At 41.3% G+C, this 20,012-nt stretch overlaps 1 long non-coding RNA gene across 2 annotated transcripts in view; it reads right to left on the bottom strand.

Annotated features, from left to right (window-relative positions):
- Positions 1-3,804: 3,804 nt before the first annotated feature.
- The window catches only part of LOC130357917 (uncharacterized), an 83,157-nt gene continuing 66,949 nt past the window's right edge, over positions 3,805-20,012 (bottom strand). For both annotated transcript variants that reach the window (XR_008889326.1, XR_008889324.1), the window contains exon 3: positions 3,805-4,500. This is a non-coding gene — a long non-coding RNA (uncharacterized LOC130357917). The remainder of the gene's footprint in view (positions 4,501-20,012) is intronic.

Below are 20,012 nucleotides of genomic sequence, written 5' to 3'. Positions count from 1 at the left end.
AAAACAGGTTTTACTTACAAGATGGGTAAAGTCAGTGATTTACAAAGTGAAATAACTTTTGCTTCTGCATTTAAAACACAATACTTTTTCTACATGGGACTTCTCCTTTAAGTTACATATCTGAATGTGTTCATCACGACCAACAATAAAGTATATGTTCCAATTCCCAGGGAGAATTGCCTTGTAGACTCCCTACAACATCTGGATCTCTGCAGTGGGAACCAATGTCTCCTGAAAGTCAAAGACAGCCAAGCAGAACCTACCATGTACTGACAAGGAGCTCTTCAGAACAGCTGCCTACAGACAGGTGTCTTTGGTTTGGCAGATATCCCTAGATAAAAGTCTCTGTAACAGGTCGGATATTGGCTTACAGCAAAACAGTTTTCTTCCTTCTGGAGGAGAGTTGATTTCTATATCCTTTCCCAGAGAGCCTTTCCTATAAGATTTCCTACTGATGGATCTCAGCAAGGAGAAACAGTGGCCCCTGAGAGCTACAAATGTATTGAAAATATAATCCATTAATGCCATACACATGAAAGTTCCTGATTTCATAACAAGTAGATACTTCCCATTTACCAGTGAATCAGAATAATGTATCTGTAGCAAATATATAATAAAGTCTAATGCACCAGAGACACATCAGGGAACATTACAAGTAAGGCTAGATTTCCTCATGTGGTAATTATGAAAATTGCATTTCACATTATAAAGATCTCTGTTGTACAGTGCACGTTTAAAAGACAAGCAACTACAGCAAAAAGAATATATATATATATATATATATATATATATATATATAATGCACATAAAAGTTTATACACTGCTGATTATAAGTGAGGATTTTTATATATTTTTTTAAGTTAAGAAACTGACAGCCAGATTACCTGCACGGTTGTCCAGGCAGAGCAGGGAAATGGTAACAGCAGTGGCGGCTGTTTACCGACGGCGGGTGGTGGGCAGCAATCCTGAAGATGGTGGCGGTGATCCTGAAGATGGCGGCAGCAATCCTAGTGAGTTGCTTCAAGATCTGGAGGGCCACAGTTTGTAGACCATTGTGCAGTGGTCTTTAAACTGTAGCCCTCCAGATCTTGCAAAACTACAAATTCCAGCATGCCCGGACAGAAAATGGCTGTCTGGGTATGCTGATAGTTGTAATATTGCAAGATCTGGAGGGCTACAGTTTGGAGATTACTGTGTTGGGGTCTCTAAACTGTGACCCTCCAGATCTCGCTTAACTGCAACCCCCAGCATGCATGAACAGCAAACGCCTGTCTGGACACACTGGGAGTTGTAGTTGTGTGCCTCGAGCTGTTACATAATTACAACTCCCAGCATGCCCTTAGGCTATCAGTACAAGCTGGGAGTTGTAGTTTTGCAAAAGCTGGAGGTTTGCACATCCAGGGTACAGGGTACATTCACACAGGCATGGGTATACCGTGAGTTTCCCGATTAAGCTCAAACTCCCAGCTTGAAACTTGCTATAAACCCCCGCCTGTGTGAATGTACCCTATAAACACTGCACTACACAAAATAAATGGTAAAGCAATAGTAAAAGTACGACATATACACACACACCCTTACACTGTTACTCCTACCACCCCCCCCACCCCCCCCCCCCCCCGATTAAAATTTAAAACGTCTCATACACCTCTGTTTCCAAAATGGAGCCTTCAGCTGTTGCAAAACAACAACTCCCAGCATTGCCTGACAGCCATTGACTGTCCAGGCATGCTGAGAGTTTAGCAACAGCTGAAGGCACACTGTTTGGGAAACACTGCCATTGGGTATTTTTGGTGGGTGAGTCAAACGCCATGCAGGCATTCAGGTGCGCTCCTAGGCAAATCCCTAATTTAGGCCTCAGATGTGCATGGCGCTCTCTTGCTCCGGAGCCCTGTCGTGTTTCAAGGCAACAGTTTAGGGCCACATATGGGGTATTTCCATACTCAGAAGAAATTGTGTTACAAATTTTGGGGGGCTTTTCCTCCTTTTACCCTTTATCAAAAGAAAAGTTGGGGGCTACACCAGCATGTTAGTGTACAAAAATAGAATGTTTTACACTAACATGCTGGTGCTGCCCAATACTTTCAATTTTCAAAAGAGGTAAAAGGAGAAAAAGACCCCAAAATTTGTAAGGAAAAAAATACCCCATATATGGACTAAGAGTGCTTTGCGGGTGCACAACAGAGCTCAGGAGTGAGAGAGCAGATTTGCATTGGAATAGCTGATAGTTGCAGCAGTTCTGACATAAACGGGAAAAACAAACACCCACATGTTACTCCATTTTGGAAACTGCACCCCCCCCCCCCCCCCGTACAAAAAAAAAAATGGCACACTCTTTTGGAAACCACACTGCTCAGGAAACGTAACATGGGGTGCAGTGAGCATTTACAACCCACAGGTGTCTGACAGAGTTTTGGAAAAGTGGTCAGAGAAAATGAAAAATTTGATTTAAATGCACAGCCCACTGTCCCAAAAATCTTATAAATGCCAATGGGGTGTAAATGCTCACTGCATCCCTGCAGCAGCCTCAATAAAATAATTACTCCAAGTCCAGACTCTCAGTTAGCCCCACTGACAGAGCTCACTGGCAGGAACCACACCAGAAGATCCTCCCAGTCTCAGTCTCCTCCCCCCGCCGCACCACCATTTTGGGGAGCCCACGCCTGCCCTGGAGGATCATCATAGTCAACACTACACCACCCTCCGGCTCCATCTTTAGCTGCCGCCGGACCCGGTAGATCAGCTATGGCTACACACTGCCACCAATGTTAATACAAGAAAAGTAACTGTTCACTCCCAGTCTCAGGGCTCCTGCAGTCAGCAGTGTACTGCTATTCACATGGGGTAAGTGCACTGCAAAGCATTGCACCCTAGTGTCTTCTACAGATACTGGGGTGCAATGCTCTGCACATACCCCCATGTGTATAGCAGGACTCTGAGTGCACACACACACTGTTATATACATGAGGGTATTTGCAGAGCATTGCATTCCCCAACCCCTCATATGGGAATGTATAGACACTTGGATGCAATGCTCTGCACCCTCATATATAGTACATTCCTATATGAGGGTGCAGAGCATTGCACCCTAGTGTCTATACATTCCTATGTTAGCGGGAGTGGGCGGGATTGGACACAAATTTTAGCTGGAGCAGGCGGCATTGGACACAAATGTTGCGGGAATGGGCAGGAGTGGAGTAAACACCCTGCGGGAATGGACGATATTGGTCAAAAAGAAACATCATTGGGGCTACAAGAACATGTTCGTGTAAAAAATTGATATTTTTAATGTTCTCCTTTACTTTGCTGCTATTCCTGTGAAACACCTGAAGGGTTAACACACTTTCTTAATATAATTTTGAATACTTTGAGGGGTGCAGTTTTTCTTTATAATGTGGTCATTTATGGGGGATTTCTAACTTAAAGACCCTCAAATTCACTTCAAAACTGAACTGGTCCATAAAAAATTCCGATTTTGAAATTTTCGTTAAAAATTGGAAAATTGCTGCTAAAAAAGAATTCCAAAACCAAAACATTTTATATTACAGGTTCCATGTGGAATGTGACACAAAAATAAATGTAGCAAACCACTCAAATATTCCATAAGAAAACAAGGCTTTTTTAACAGATAGATGGTAAGGAGATAGATAGATGAGAAGAAGATAGATAGATAGATAGATAGATAGATAGATAGATAAACAGATATTCCAAAGAAGATGCAGTGGCACTCAAATGGTGAAAAAAGGTGAATTATTTATTCATCTTGAATGTGCAATAAAGGCGACGTTTCGGCAGACTCACTCATCCATTATCAAGCAACTAATGTTACAGCTTCTGGCTTTTTATGGTCACGCAGGACCTTGTGATCAATTAACCAATTAAATATAAACATTGTAGAAAAGTGCGTAAAAATACATATATGTGAACTACGACATACATTGGTGCTAAAGATGCATACATATGAACCCTGGCATATTCTCCGATCATCAATGCATGCAATAAATATATAAAAATTACAGTGCATACCATATACAATCTCAGGTGCATGGTGCATGATGTGTAATGAGGTGGGCGGAGGGAGGCGGGACACTCGCCGTAGATCGTTTCGGAATCCATTAGCTGTGGAGCAGAGGCGCTCTCCTCAGCGCATGCACTCTGCGTACCTAGAGGGTCACGGCACCATCTTAGAATTGGGAAAACAGTGCCCTTTTCTCAATGCTTATCCCCACAGCATTCTTCTTGCAAGGTGTATTGCACAGCTGGTCCGGGGGGGCTCCAGAGTCCAAAAGAACGGCCATCTCTGTCGTTACCATAGGCAACACACCGAGAATGGCTTTGGTGCTAACCTTATTTCTGTTTTTTTTTGTGGCAGAGGGCATCTGTTGATACGAGTGCAACGCTCCACAGATTAGGTCCAACACTAGACTGGAGAAGAATAAGTCCACATGGATTCCTTACGGTCAAATTAGGCGGAGTGTTCTTCCATCACCTGGCCCATCTCTATGTAAAAAGGAAAGAGAAAAAAATATTTTACATTATTTAAAAAAACCTTGTTGGTTATAACAATCCTTACACATAAATGACGCTATACCGGAGTCTTATACTTTACAGATTTCATGTGATATCTTGAAATCCACATTGAGCCCTCGTGGCTTCAAGGTATCGAGGTTGTAGATCCACCACAATTCCTTGCGTTTCAATTTGGCAATACGATTGCCACCACGTTTTAATGGTGGTACGTGGTCAACGATCGTAAATTTTTAATCCTTTTCACTGTGCCCCTTTTCTAGAAAATGTTTAGGGACGGGCAGATCAGCACGGCCTTTACGGATAGTGTAGCGGTGCTGATTTATCCGTGTTTTTGCATCATTAATAGTCTCCCCAACATATAATAAATTACATGGACATTGGAGTACATATACAATGAAATCAGTGTTGCACGTAAGGTAGAACTTGATAGGGAATAATTTTTTTGTAATAGGATGTACAAATTCATTACTCTTATTCATATAAGAACAGTTTATACAAACTCGGCAAGGAAAGGAACCCTTATTCACAGTTGATAAAAATCCTTGTGTTGACTTCTGGACACTGACATCTGCCTTCACTAGGCGGTCTCGTAAATTAGGAGATCTCTTATATGACATAATAGGAGGATTATTAAACTCAGGTATGTAACTCATCCCTGTACTCAAGATATGCCAGTGTTTACTCATGATATTTGATATGTTGGTAGATCTGTCTGAAAAGGTGGATATGAATGCAAGTCACCTGTCATCCCTACCCTTTTCTTTCGGTCGTAGTAGTGTTTGTCTATCAAGGGTTAAAACCTTGTCTTTTGTTTGCGTCACCAATTTCTTTGGATAACCTCTATGTCTGAAATTTTCCATCATGTTTTGCAGTGCTGGCAGTACCCACTCGTCCGAGCTGATAATTCGTTTGACCCTAACCATCTGACTCAGGGGTAAGGCTTTAACCATGCTGCGAGGATGGTTGCAATCTGTTTGCTTGACAAATAAATCTGTCTCTAAATGATTGTCACTAAAAAGCTGTGAGATGGGCCAGGTGATGGAAGAACACTCCGCCTAATTTGACCGTAAGGAATCCATGTGGACTTATTCTTCTCCAGTCTAGTGTTGGACCTAATCTGTGGAGCGTTGCACCCATATCAACAGATGCCCTCTGCCACAAAAAAACCCACTTCTTCAGAAATAAGGTTAGCACCAAAGCCATTCTCGGTGTGTTGCCTATGTTAACGACAGAGATGGCCGTTTTTTTGGACTCTGGAGCCCCCCCGGACCAGCTGTGCAATACACCTTGCAAGAAGAATGCTGTGGGGATAAGCATTGAGAAAAGGGCACTGTTTTCCCACTTCTAAGATGGCGCCATGACCCTCTAGGTACGCAGAGCGCATGCGCTGAGGAGAGCATCTCTGCTCCATAGTAACGGCCATCACATGACTTGTCATCTGACTACACAGAGCGTAACGTCACTTCCGGTCCTGCGGACGGACCCCGGAAGCATCCTAGCGTCCACGCTGAACAGCTAATGGATTCCGAAACGATCTACGGCGAGTGTCCCGCCTCCCTCCGCCCACCTCATTACACGTCATGCACCATGCACCTGAGATTGTATATGGTATGCACTGTAATTTTTATATATTTATTGCATGCATTGATGATCGGAGAATATGCCAGGGTTCATATGTATGCATCTTTAGCACCAATGTATGTCGTAGTTCACATATATGTATTTTTATGCACTTTTCTACAATGTTTATATTTAATTGGTTAATTGATCACAAGGTCCTGCGTGACCATAAAAAGCCAGAAGCTGTAACACTAGTTGCTTGATAATGGCTGAGTGAGTCAGCCGAAACGTCGCCTTTATTGCACATTCAAGATGAATAAATAATTCACCTTTTTTCACCATTTGAGTGCCACTGCATCTTCTTTGGAATATCTGTGGAGGATCCTGAGCCGGGACCCTAGCTAGTTAGCACCTATACACAGCTCTAGGAGTGCTGCTTTCTTCTTTGGAATAGATAGATAGATGATAAGGAGATAGATAGTCGCATACACTGTTCGGGTTTGACAGTCCTGTCCACGATGAATATGATGTCCTGTGCTGCCCAATAACAATATGGTGCCATGAGTCCAATGTTTCTTATGTGCATGCGCAAGACACAGTTCTTGCGATCACTATGGATACGTGAAGCCACTTGCTGATTGGGTGATTCCGCACATGTGTTTTGTGATGCAGATCCGGCCCCACCGATGTGCAGTCGCGGGCTTTTGCCAGCAGCTGTGCAGAAAAAAATACTCCACGCTAACTTACAGCAATGTTTACGTTTACAGTTGAATGGTGAGTGTTCCACCCCCAATATCCTGCCCGATCTATGTTTTTAATTGCACTGGCACATTGTATTTACTGAATATGGAAAAGGGGAAAGTAAATACCTTAATAATGTATTGGCACATGTTTTATAATGCACTTTATGAATGATGATGTACACATGGTATTACATGTATGATTTGATTATTCACATGCACATTATATTTTTATATATGAATTGTGACACTAATTGATGTACTAATTAGTGATGTCATCTGTGGCTATTTAAGAGCCAGTGTTTGTTTATTGCACTATGCCTGAAGATGGTGGTGTGAGACTACCGAAACGTTGCAATTTTGCACTTCTTGCTAAGGATGGAATAAATATCACTTTTTTGCACTGAAGACTTTTTGTGTGCTGCATTTTTTCTACTTTTTAGATAGATAGATAGATAGATAGATAGATAGAATTAGACACGTAGGTCTCTCTGGACATTATGCTGAAATCCTCTAATTAAACAATATTGTACACAAACAAAACTCTACTAGAGATTTGATTCCAAAATGATTACCAAATTTTATTAATTTTTACCAATAACATCAGTACAAAAGATTATAAAGGCAGTAATGCCCAATAGTGGGGGTAGCTGGTGCAGATATTACAAACAGTTACATGTCATGGCAGCCATAAGGTAACACAATAATTAGTATTGCACTTTTAAAAAGTGCATGTGCTATAGAAAATGCTTTAGTGAAGGGTTACCAGGATATAGCCCCTAGTCAGTATTGCACCTATAAAAAAGAGCATGTGCTGTGGCTAGCCTTCCTATACTATTCTTACCCTGCAGATAAACAGTTAATATCATACTATTGCCATGAAATGTCAAATGGTGTCCATACCCATGTGGGACTGCACTCCTGTACCTCCGCGACCTCTACAGCTGTTTTGGCTCCTTCCTCAAGGGGCTAACTCACTGTCTATCCTTATACCTCTTATATACTGTTAAACTGCAAGCTGTTTCAGGAACGCCGGCCGCATTTCCGCCCGCCGTGGCAAGGATCACGTGACTCAGCGCACATCGCTCGAGATGTGAGAGAATCACGCCACAGATAGATAGTTAGATAATAAGGAGAGAGGTAGAGAGATACAAAACAGCAAGTAGAAGCAGCACAACCAAATCCAATAGTGTGTGGGTGCAAGTGGGCCAAACCACAACCCAGGCCACAGGCAGCAGCAAGCAGCTAGGACAATGCAGAAATCCCACAGCACTTTGATGTAAAGTGAAGGAAAATTTGCATATATTTCCTTATATCCAATTGTGGTATAGAGGGGTGCAATGCATGGCAGATGTTATTAACCCCTTCTTGTCGTGACGCCTTAACCACCTGAAGGTAATACTGCTGGTCCTGCGCTAGGCACAGGGGCAATGAAGACACCAACGCCAAGTTACGGAGAATGGTAGCTTTACTGAGGTAGATAGGTGATACAGTATATGCAGTACAGCCAATATTCCAAGGAGGAGACCAATGACACAGGGCAACCTTGCAGGCTTGCTGGGATATTCAGTATGTAGAGACAGTTTAGTGCAGGCTACGGTGACTATATAGAAGACTTGACTGACTTGACAATTGACATGAAGATGACTTTGAGCTTACTTGAGCTGACTTTGTGGCTGCAGACTTTAGGCTTGAGGCCTCCAATGCTCTGGACACACTCTGAGACATCTTGACTGAACTGGACCTCAGGAACAAGAGCTAAGAGCTCCAAGAGAGAGCTAAGAGCTCCAAGAGGAAGATTGCAGCCCCTCCTCTGTTTTTTATAGGCTTAACAAGGATCCCTTAGGTCACTTGAGGGGTCAACTGGTCACTAGTGCCTTCTGGCTAACAAGCACATGGTATAATATTTAAAGCAACAGTACACTAGTAATACAAACATGTATACAATAGGGGTTACACTGTAAGGGGGGCCCTGGGGACATGGAGGGACTCTGCCTGACAGGGCAGGAGAAATGTATGGGGACACATCATCTTGTACTGGGCTACCACACAATGCAAACTTGATAAAGACTGTGGTGACAGTTGAAACGTTTCATTGGATATGAGGAAATAAACACACAGATGGATGGATGATAGGATAGATAGATAGATAGAGAACCAAAGAATCAGCAGCACTCCGTTCCTTCACATGAATCAGTGCGTGGCTTTATTCATCTTGTGTTATAAGCAGTTACATTTCACCTGTCTCAGCCGAAACGTAGCTGCTTGTAACACGAGATGAATAAAGCCACGCACTGATTCATCTGAAGGAATGGAGTGCTGCTGATTATTTGGTTCTTTGTATGTTGGAAGGCCTCTAACCTGGGCTCCAACAGACTGCACCCGGACAACTACAGTGGTTGTGCTGCTCTCCTGTGAAGTGTACATAGATAAAAAAAAAATTAAAAAAAAGAAGCAATGCTGCAGCACTCGAGTAAAGTGAGTAAGTGGATAGCTTTATTCTATCCAACAACAAAAAAATGCAATGTTTCAGCTGCCCATGCAGCCTTTTTAAAGCACATCAAACAGTGACCTCAGTGTGGGTATATATATAACACAAAATAAGTGCATCATTAATTATCAATTAGTGATATCACAAAAAAAATACAGTGTTATAAATCTCAAAGTACAGATGTGGTGCCGGGTTGTTGCAATGGAGTAGCAGGGTCTGGTGGTGTTAACCCTATGGGCTAAGGTGTTATTAACCCCTGATTAGTCGTGACGCCAGGGTGTGGTTGTTTTCTGTTTAAGGCCCTGCCGACAACCAACCCAGAAACGGCAGGCAATAAAGGAATGTCCACAGCAGGAATTGTGAAAATAACTGGAACTTTTACTTAAACTTCTTATGGAACAGTCTTTACAGTTATGCAGTTTCTCTAGAAGCAACCGGGATGCAGGATACCTCACAGGCTTGCTGGGACTTGTAGTATTGAGATGATTTATGCAGGCCACTGTGCTACTAATTTTATTCTTGAGTTGAGTAGTAGTCATTAGAATTGTAGATAGAGCTTGATAACTCACATTTTGAAGTGGCTGCAGGTTCTTTAGGCTTTGGCCTAGATGAGATGAATTTGGATAGTACATGTATTGTGCTTGTCTGAAATCCAGGAGATAAGAGAGTGAGTTTAGAGACTACAGCCCCTTATATACATGGGGGGCTGGACTAAAGCCCATTGGTTGCTAAGCCTGTGGTTCCTGTGCCCATGGCACTCTGGGTAATGTCACATGACAGTGGTTCACATGACTAACCTCTATACATTTGTACAACTTTAAGTATAATGAACAATATGTACGCAACACCTTTACAATGCATTAACATAGGTGAGCAAGGGGTGAGCCCTGCAGGAGAGCCCTATGGACTGCAGGGACTCTTCCGGAGGGGACCTAGAGATGGTACAGGACCATTATCATATTAAGAGACAATCCAGCAGTAAGTCATATATGTGGAAATATTGATATTAATATATAATCAAGGTGCAGGTTCATAAAACATATAATAATATTCAATTAGGGGAAGGGGCGGGTCAGTTGGGCTTACCAAAGTAAATGTATAGTATCCATAAGTGTGATGGAATGTAACGGCGGCATGTCCACAATTGCGCATGCACCAAGGCACACGGATCAAACGTCAGGCAGTCACAGAGATGACAAGTTCCAGGGGTAACGCTTGGGACAACAAACGTGTGTAAGACCGGATCATGTGACTAACTGCTCATGGGATCACTTGCAGAATTAGCTGACTCGCACCTGCGTACTAAGATCCAAAGTAGAATAATCGCCATCTTGTAAACTGGCAAATTAAGTGGACATATGCTACATAGATAGTCAGTATTATAAAGTAAGGCTGATCAAGTAAGACATGTGTCATAAGATAGATATATATGGTTAGGTTATCATGTGGTTCTTATATTAGGTCATATTACTGTCTTCTACACTAAGTATTCCTTATGCATATGAATTATTTTCTTTGCCCTTACCTAGCTGCATGCCCTAATAATGATTTTTTTTATGTAAACATGTTAAAAGAAAAATATATATTTTTCTCAAATTATCTTTGAAAATGTTAAAGTTTTAACTGGTGTGTGACAGAAGGGGGAATGTTGCCAGTGATAATATTTATTTAAAAGGAAAAGATCTTTCCCGACTCATCTGGCTGAATGGTACATGAAAGCTTCAGTATCTTTCCTGCATTTCCTTAGCCTAGCAATTTATTCTGTGAGTGGGCAGGCTCTGAAAAACATCACAGAGCCAAGATGATGAGAACACACATAAAATATCTTCTATTGTGCATGGCGGTGCTCAGCAAGGGATCGGTTTATTTTATGCCGTAATTCTGTTGAGATTTCAATACATTCAGTAAATAAGAGGCAGGTGTGGATTTGTGAGCACAGTCCATATATTGAATTATCATGAAGGAGGAATTATCTGTGGTAAAAGAACAACATAATGTCCTTCACATTTAGCAATGGCTCTCAAGGCTGGAGTTATATCTTCATCTGCCAGAAAATACACCATTACTGTACATACCCTGCCTCCTTCTCATCAGTAACTGCGCCCTCAAGAATAATCTCTTATTGCTCTGTACGCTCTGTCACTGTTAAAAATGTATCTACATAGTGATAAACTGAGCACCATGGGTCGGGCTTCTCTGACCTCAAGTGATCAAGCTGTCATCACTGAGGAAGACATATCTAGACATCTAGAAAATATCTAGAAAACATCTAGACATTTAGAAAATATCTAGATAAGATAGCTAGAAAATGACAGTAGCAAAGCAAGATACAGTCTTACAGAGCAGCTCTCCATTTTGATCCCCCACTATAACTTTTTATAAACTACTACACCAGGGCCTGAAGGCTGTCAGGCCCTAATGGGAGTTGTAGTTTTGCAACAGCTGGAGAACCTCAGATTGGTGAACACTACATTAGACCACCTGTGCAGTCTATATTGCCCCAAGTGAAATAATCTGACGGCCCACAAAAAAGTCGAGGCAATCTGATTATTATGGGCAACTAATATAATTTTTATAGTGTTTTCAGGCCCCTGTGTGGAACTTTAAAATTTGGGAACAGTTATGGGTTCCTGTCATTTTTGAGAAGTATTTATATTCTACTATTTTTTTTTTTTTTTTGAGGGGGGGGGTGATTGTATGTGACAGTATCATGTTTTTTGTGGCGCTATAATGCTCTGGGGGGCATGTACAGTGGGGCAAAGAAGTATTTAGTCAGCCACCAATTGTGCAAGTTCTCCCACTTAAATAGATGAGAGAGGTCTGTAATTTTCATGATAGGTATACCTCAACTATGAAAGACAGAATGGGAAAAAAAAATCCATAAAATCACATTGTCTGATTTTTTTATTAGCAAATTATGGTGGAAAATAAGCATTTGGTCACCTACATACAAGCAAGATTTATGGCTCTAACAGACATATAACTTCTCCTTTAAGAGTCTCCTCTGTCCTACACTTGTTACCTGTATTAACCTCTTAAGGACGCAGTGTGTACCTGTGCGCCCTGCACCCGGTCCCGGTATAAAACGCGGGGTCACGCCTGCATCATACCAGGTCGGTCCCAGCAGCTAATGACTGGGCTAATAGCGTGCTGCACCGATCATTGTGCTGCGCGCTATTAACCCTTTAGGGGGATCAACTTTGAAAGCCGCGTCAAAATGAAAGTAAAAGCTTCCCGGCAGCTCAGTCGGGCTGATCAGGACCATCACGGTGAAATCGTGATGTCCCGATCAGCTAGAACACCAGTGGAGGTCCCCTCTCCTTGCAACTAGCCGGAAATCCAGGCTTGAGCAATCGATCGCCGATTACACTGATCTTTGCCATGTTAATGCATGGCAGTGATCTGTGTATGAGATCGGTATGTGCAGTAAAATAGTCACCAGGGGGGCTATAACTGCAAAAACAAAGTGTAAAAAAAAGTTAATAAAGATCATTTAACACTTTCCCTAATAAAAGTAAAAATCACGCCCCTTTTCCCATTTAAAAAAAGAAATGTGTAAATAAAAATAAACATATGTGTTATGTTATATCATTAATTAAACCGCTCGGTCAATGGCGTACGTGCAAAAAAATTCCAAAGTCCAAATTAGCGTATTTTTGATCACTTTTTATATCATGAAAAATAAATAAAAAGCTAATTTTCTTCCACTTCGTTTTGGATATTTTGGTAAAATGACTAATATCACTGCAAAGTAGAATTGGTGGCTCAAAAAATAAGCGATAATATGGAATTTTAGGTGCAAAATTTAAAGCGTTATGATTTTTTGAAGGTGATGTGGAAAAAATGAAAATGCAAAAAAGGAAAAACCCTGCGTCCTTAAGGGGTTAATATTACCTGTTTGAACTTATCAGTATAAAAGACACCTGTCCACAACCTCAAACAGTCACACTCCAAACTCCACTCTGGCCAAGACCAAAGAGCTGTTGAAGGACACAAGAAACAAAATTGTAGACCTGCACCAGGCTGGGAAGATTGAATCTGTGATAGGCAAGCAGCTTGGTGTGAAGAATTCAACTGTGGGAACAATTATTATATCTCCCTGGATCTGGGGCTCCACACAACATCTCACCCTGTGGTGTCAAAATTATCAAAAGAACTGAGAGCAAAATTCCCAGAACCACACAGGGGGACCTAGTGAATGATCTGCAGAGAGCTGGGACCAAAGTAACAAAGATTACCATCAGTAACACACTACACTGCCAGGGACTCAAATCATACAGTGCCAGACGTGTCCCCCTGCTTAAGTTTGCTAGAGAGCATTTGGATGATCCAGGAGAGGATTGGGAGAATGTCATATGGTCAGATAAAACCAAAGTAGAACTTTTTGCTAAAAACTTGTCGTGTTTGGAGGAAAAAGAATGCTGAGTTGCATCCAAAGAACACCATACCTACTGTGAAGCATGGGGGTGGATATATCATGCTTTGGGGCTGTTTTTCTGCTAAGGGACAAGGATGACTGACCCGTGTAAAAGAAAGAATGAATGGGGCCATGTATCGTGATATTTTGAGTGAAAACCTCCTTCCATCAGCAACGGCATTGAAGATGAAATGTGGCTGGGTCAGCATGACAATGATCCCAAATACACTGCCCGGGCAACAAAGGAGTGGCTTTGTAAGAAGCATTTCAAGGTCCTGGAGTGGCCAGTTTCCAGATCTCAACCCCATAGAAAACCTTTGGAGGGAGTTGAAAATCTGTGTTGCCAAGCGACAGCCCCAAAACATCACTGCTCTAGAGGAGATCTGCATGGAGGAATGGGCCAAAATACCAGTAACAGTGTGTGAAACCCTTGTGAAAACGTTTGACCTCTGTCATTGCCAACAAAAGGTATATAACAAAGTATTGAGATTAACTTTTGTTATTGACCAAATACTTATTTTCCACCATGTTTTGCAAATAACAAGTAATCAGACAATGGGATTTTATGGATTTTTTTTTTACTCATTTTGTCTCTCATATATGAGGTATATCTATGATGAAAATTACAGGCCTCTCTCATCTTTTTTTTATTTTTAATTATTAGAAATGCATTTGCTTTTACAAATATACAATACAAGACTTACCACATAAATATAAATTCGCTCCCTGACCCTCCCCTCTCTCAGCCCTCCCCGTCAGCCTCTCTCATCTTTTTAAGTGGGAGAACTTGCACAATTGGTGGTTGACCAATACTTTTTGGCCCCACTGTATATGGCACTATCATTTTATAAAGGGGCATTTAAATAAATATAGTAAATATAATTCTGTAGGAAATATAATTCTGACAACACTAATATAATCAAACAGTGATCAAATAATACTACCAAGTTGTGTAAATATTCTGCCATTAATGCCAAAATTATTCAAACCAAAATGTACTAAAAAAATGTAACCATAAATTCAAGTCAAGATTTTATTAATAAATAAATCAATAGAACAAGTGTATATTGCATGCCATACTCTCTTGTAAAACTGAAATGCTTTTGCTCATAAAGAATTATTCTGTAAAAAGCTTTGTTCAATTACCTTTTAAAATGAATGCTTATAGAGTAATCCTTATAAATGGTCTTGAGATTCAATTTTGCCTTTGAAATGCGTAGGAGTTTGAATTTGCCCTCCACACTTGTTTTACATTTCTTGTTCTTTCTGAACAGATCCTATGTTGAATGCTACAGGCTGGTGTACTTCCACAAATGTATCCACAATCCTAAAAAATGTAGTGTATGAACTGCTACTAACTTGACCAACTTCTCCAGGCTATCAAAAATGATTGAACTCCATGTCTGATTCAATCTGTTAAGGCTGTTGATGACTTGGTCTGTACCCTCTGTACCCTTGGTATAAACTATATGGCCTATGTATTAATGCCAGCAGATTTATTATTTTTGTAATTCATTATTGTTTCCTTTATTTATGTTAAAATGAAAATTTGTGGTAGCACAGATTCCGGTACAGAGACTTGTCAACAAATGTTTGCCTTCTTATACTCCCTTCCCAGCACTAAAGGAATATACAGTGACATTAATGGTAGTCAGGGTTTGCATTATTTCCCCAAAATACCTGTCATATGTATGTGTCTACCAGGTTTCAGGAAGTACATATCTAATCTAGGGAAAGCTAGGTGAAAGATAAGAAATCCAGTGTGAAATGTCTGGAAGACCTTAGCTCCTAAGGAACCTTAGGTAAAGCCTATTTTTGGGTCTGGATTTTAATGAAATGACAGACTGGTTGGTAGCAGGTCTTTCATTCCCTTTCTGGCTGTCCGAGTTTGAATGTGACCCAAATCAGCAGAGGTGCTGAAGACAGCTGGATATTGAGCTTAAACACAGAGTGTACCTGTGCATCCTGACCACCTTGTCCCAAACACACCAGGGTGTACATGTATGCCCTAGAGTGTTTAGTCTCTATAAGGCGAGCACATGAATGACAGTGTCTATCAGGAGCCATGATCACAGTAAATCCCGCTTTTGGCGCTATGCTCAATCCTAATCACAGCATCTAAATGAAGGGAAATTACAGTTTTTAGTTAAGCCAGGGTACTCATTGGACCCGTCCAGCACAGACTCGGGGGTCCATTGAGTTAAAATAGCGGTCAGAGGTCTCTTACCTTCCTCCGCATTGCCCAATCATTACTCTACCTCAGAGGCAGGCTGTGTGATTAGCGCTCAAATCTTACTGTACTATAACATTGTACAGTGAATACAATATAATGATTGCATTTAATAATGCCCTATTGGAAACTTGAAAAAGTCTTAAATAAAATATAAAAGAAGTTACATAAAGAATCCCCTAATAGGAATTTAAGTCACCATTTTTTTCTCATTCTACAAATGAAAAAAATAAAAAAAATGAACAAACATATGGGGTATTGTTACGTGCATAATTGTTTAAACTATTAAAATATAATGTTCTTGGTCCTGTACGGTAAATGCTGTAAACAGAAATAAATACCAAACACCAGTCACTTCATATATCAGGAAAAAAGCGATAAAAAAATCCCATCAAAACACAAATGCTACAACGTAAATAATGAATAGGAAATATGGTTATCATTTTAATCGCACTGACCCACAGAATAAAGATACTAGCCCTGATTTACTAAGGTTCCTTTCACACTACCATTTTTGTCCAGTAGGTGACATCTGTTAGGAAGATAGCGTGAGAAAAATTTGTGCATGTCACGTCTTTCTCTCCCGCTATCATAACGGGACTTATAACAGACGTTAGAGAAATCCCATTCAAGTGAATGGGATACTCTTTACCTGTTATAACTCCCGTTTTGCTCCGTTACAATAATGGACATTAATGGCACCCAAAGTAGAAAAGTGTTCTTTGTGGATTTTAATTCTCTACAATTTATTTTCCACGATATTTACTAAGGTTTCCCTATGTTTTGCACTTTTCCTTACATTTTGCTTTTTTACACATGTGCTAATTTGTAGGATTTTCTCAGCTCGAATCCACCACATTTTCTGTGGAAACCTTAGTAGATATGTAGTTTTTTTGTTAAAATGTCAGGGACACGCCCCCTTTTCCGATGGCCACACCCCTTTTCCGTGTTTTCTGAGTAAAATGGAGAGTATGTCTCTTTTTTTTTTTTTCAATTCTGGCAATTCTGGCAGACAGAATCTCTTGTGCAATGTCTCAGAATCTGGCGCACAACCCGACAAAACATGTTGAGTTTACAATAGTAAATCAGGGCCACTTTACTGTAAAGGTCAGTTTTACTGTAAAGTGCATTGTTTCAATACAAAAATCACCCAAAATTTGCAAAATTGCTGGGTTTTATTTTCAATCTCCACCACAATAATATTTTTTTTTTTGTTTCACCATAAATTGTTACATAAGTAATGTCATTTAAAAGACTAAGGAGAAAAAATTAAAATGTATAAAGGAAAAGTGGCCTAAAGGCCAAAAATCCACTGTGTTCTTGTGGGATTAAAACAAGATGTAACTCAGTTTGCAGACTGAGGCTGCAAGGAGCTTGATTCTCAGTAACACATTTGATAACTGTTTTGTTGTGTGGCTGGTGGTAAGCCAACTGTACAGCTAGGGAAGATTGTGTTAGTATTTGGGGAAAAAAGGATTTTATTTTTACTTTGTGCCTGAATGTAAAGGCTTTATTTTTGTTATGAAGCAAAAAAATAAATAATAATTACCAAGTAATAAAATCACACCATGACTACTATCATTACCACCACATAGTAACTAAAACTACTATACTGTTTCTGAATAGTATAATAGTACAAAAATCACTATCTCCCTCATACTGTGATAATATAGTGGCAAATAACAACTCTATACAGGCTCTGTAGACTGTATAAATGATTACAGTGCAATAACATCCAGTGTCTTTTCTGATCTCAGTCATTCACTTTTCCTTTTCAGATTCAAAAACATTTTTATTGAATAAACAACACAGAATGGTAACAGAGAGCATTCAATGTGGAGAGAATGAGATAACCAAAGTGACCTTACAGGTCCAATTAACATAAACAATGCTCAAACATTGAAACAAATGGTTATAATGAAATAACCATCTCAGGAGGGAGGGAAACAAGGGAGAGGCTCATGAGAAAGGCACAGGAACCGATGGGGAGAAGACAAAACACAAAGGGAGAGTAACAGGGTAGAAGAGAAGACAGCTCTTGAGAGCAAATGAATAAACAAAAAAACAATTACAAAGCATCACCATATACAAGCAACACGGAACAGCGACAAACAGAGACAAAGAAGAGAAGAAGAGGGCAGAAGGTTGGTGGGGGGGGGGGTAAAGTATCGCTGGAGTTGTACTCAAACACTTTGAGTATATGCATTGGAAGCGTTTGAAGCAAGTATAGTAACCGTGGCATGATCGTCATCTTGAGTATGGTAATCCGGCCGAACCAGAAGAACTCCCCAAGATTCCAAGAGGCAAAGTCAGAGTGGATGCAAGACAGCAAAGGTAAGAAGTTGAGGGAGAACAAGGTAGACAGATAAGCTGGGATGACAGTCCCCAGATAGGAGATACCCCGGGAGGGCCAGGTGAAGGGAAAAGAGGAGTGAAGGGCCAACTGCTAATGGTCTGGCAATGAAACACCCATTGCCTCTGATCTGGAATAATTGATTTAACAGTTAGACCAGTGGTCAAACTCAGAGAGTCTGGCCATCAGGGTCGGGAGAGAGACCAAACAGATTTGTGAGGTAAACCAGTAGATCATCTGCGAAGGCCAACACTTGTATTCATGGTTGCCAATGGCAAGGTCACGAATATCGGGATCAGCGCGAATGAAGGCGAGCAGATGTTTCATCACCTGGACATACAGCAGGGGTGAGAGGGGGCATCCCTGTCTTTTGCCATTATGAATGCTCAAAGGGGTTGACAGGGAGCCATTGATCTTCAGACGGGCAGATGAGGATTTATACAGCGCCAATACTTTAGCTATAAAGACAGGGCCGAGATCAATATGTTGGAGAGTTTGTGCCAGGGAGGGCCAAGACATGTGATCAGAGGCCTTCTCAGTGTCTAGAGAAAGGACCATCATTGGAATCCGTTGTGAACAGGCATGGTGGAGAAGATCTAAAGTTTTAAGCGTGTTGTCTTTGGCCTCCCTCCCTGGCACAAAGCCCACCTGGTACAAATGGATGAGAGAAGGAAGAACAATATTAAGGCAATTGGCTAGAAGTTTAGAGTAAATTTTTAGATCCATGTTCAATAGTGAAATGGGGTGGTAGCTGCCGCAGACGTGCGGGTCCTTGGGGAGGACAACCACGTGCGCCAAGGTAGACTTGAGTGGGAAGGGTGAAGAAGAGGATATAGAGTTAAAGTCCAGTAGCATGAGAGGGGATAAATAAGATTCCAGGACTTTGTAGAATTTTGGGCTGTATAGCCATCTGGGCCCGGGCTTTTGCCTTCCGGAAGGTCCTTTATCACCCGAGACAGTTCCTCGGCTGAAAAAGGCGACTCCATTTGGTCTATCTGAGCAGGGGAAAGAGAGAGAAAAGGGGGGGAGAAGCAGGGGAAGGAGGGGAGGTGCGGTGGGAGGGAGATTGTAAAGGTCAGAAGAAAAGGTGTGAAATACAGAAAGAATGTCTGGAATGGTGTGAACCAGGGACCCGGAGTGGGATTTAATGCATGGGATATGAGATTGCACAAGCCGAGAGTGTAACGCCCTAGCCAACATGCGACCACTCTTGTTGCTGTACTCGTAAAATTTGCTCCGGACAACTTGTATGAGGCAGCCCCAGGAGGCCTTGAGGAGGCACTTCACTTCCAATCTGGCAATTTCAAGGTCTCGAAGAACCGGAATGGAGAGTAATCGCTTGTGGGCTAGTTCAAGGGAAGAAACTTTGGAAAGAGCAGCACGTAGGGCTTGAGCCTTCTGGCATTTGAGGAGAGCTCCATGTTGCATGAGAATGCCCCTGAGAAGACACTTGAGGGCTTCCCAGCGAACGGAGGGTGAAGTGGAATCAGTCGCATGGTCACTGACAAAATCAGTTACAGTCTGGGAGAGATCAGCGACGCACATGGTATCCAAGAGCAGAGATTCATGCAACCTCCAGGACCACGCAGAGCGGGTCAAGAAGGGAACCTTGAGAGAACAATACACGTGCGCGTGATCTGACCATAAATGTTACAAATGTTCCTAATAGAGGCAGTAGTCAACCAAGGAAG

Source organism: Hyla sarda, chromosome 1 (assembly GCF_029499605.1).
Source record: "Hyla sarda isolate aHylSar1 chromosome 1, aHylSar1.hap1, whole genome shotgun sequence".
Taxonomy (NCBI): domain Eukaryota; kingdom Metazoa; phylum Chordata; class Amphibia; order Anura; family Hylidae; genus Hyla; species Hyla sarda.
Note: the sequence above shows the minus strand (reverse complement) of the source record. Positions and strands in the feature narration are given on the sequence as shown.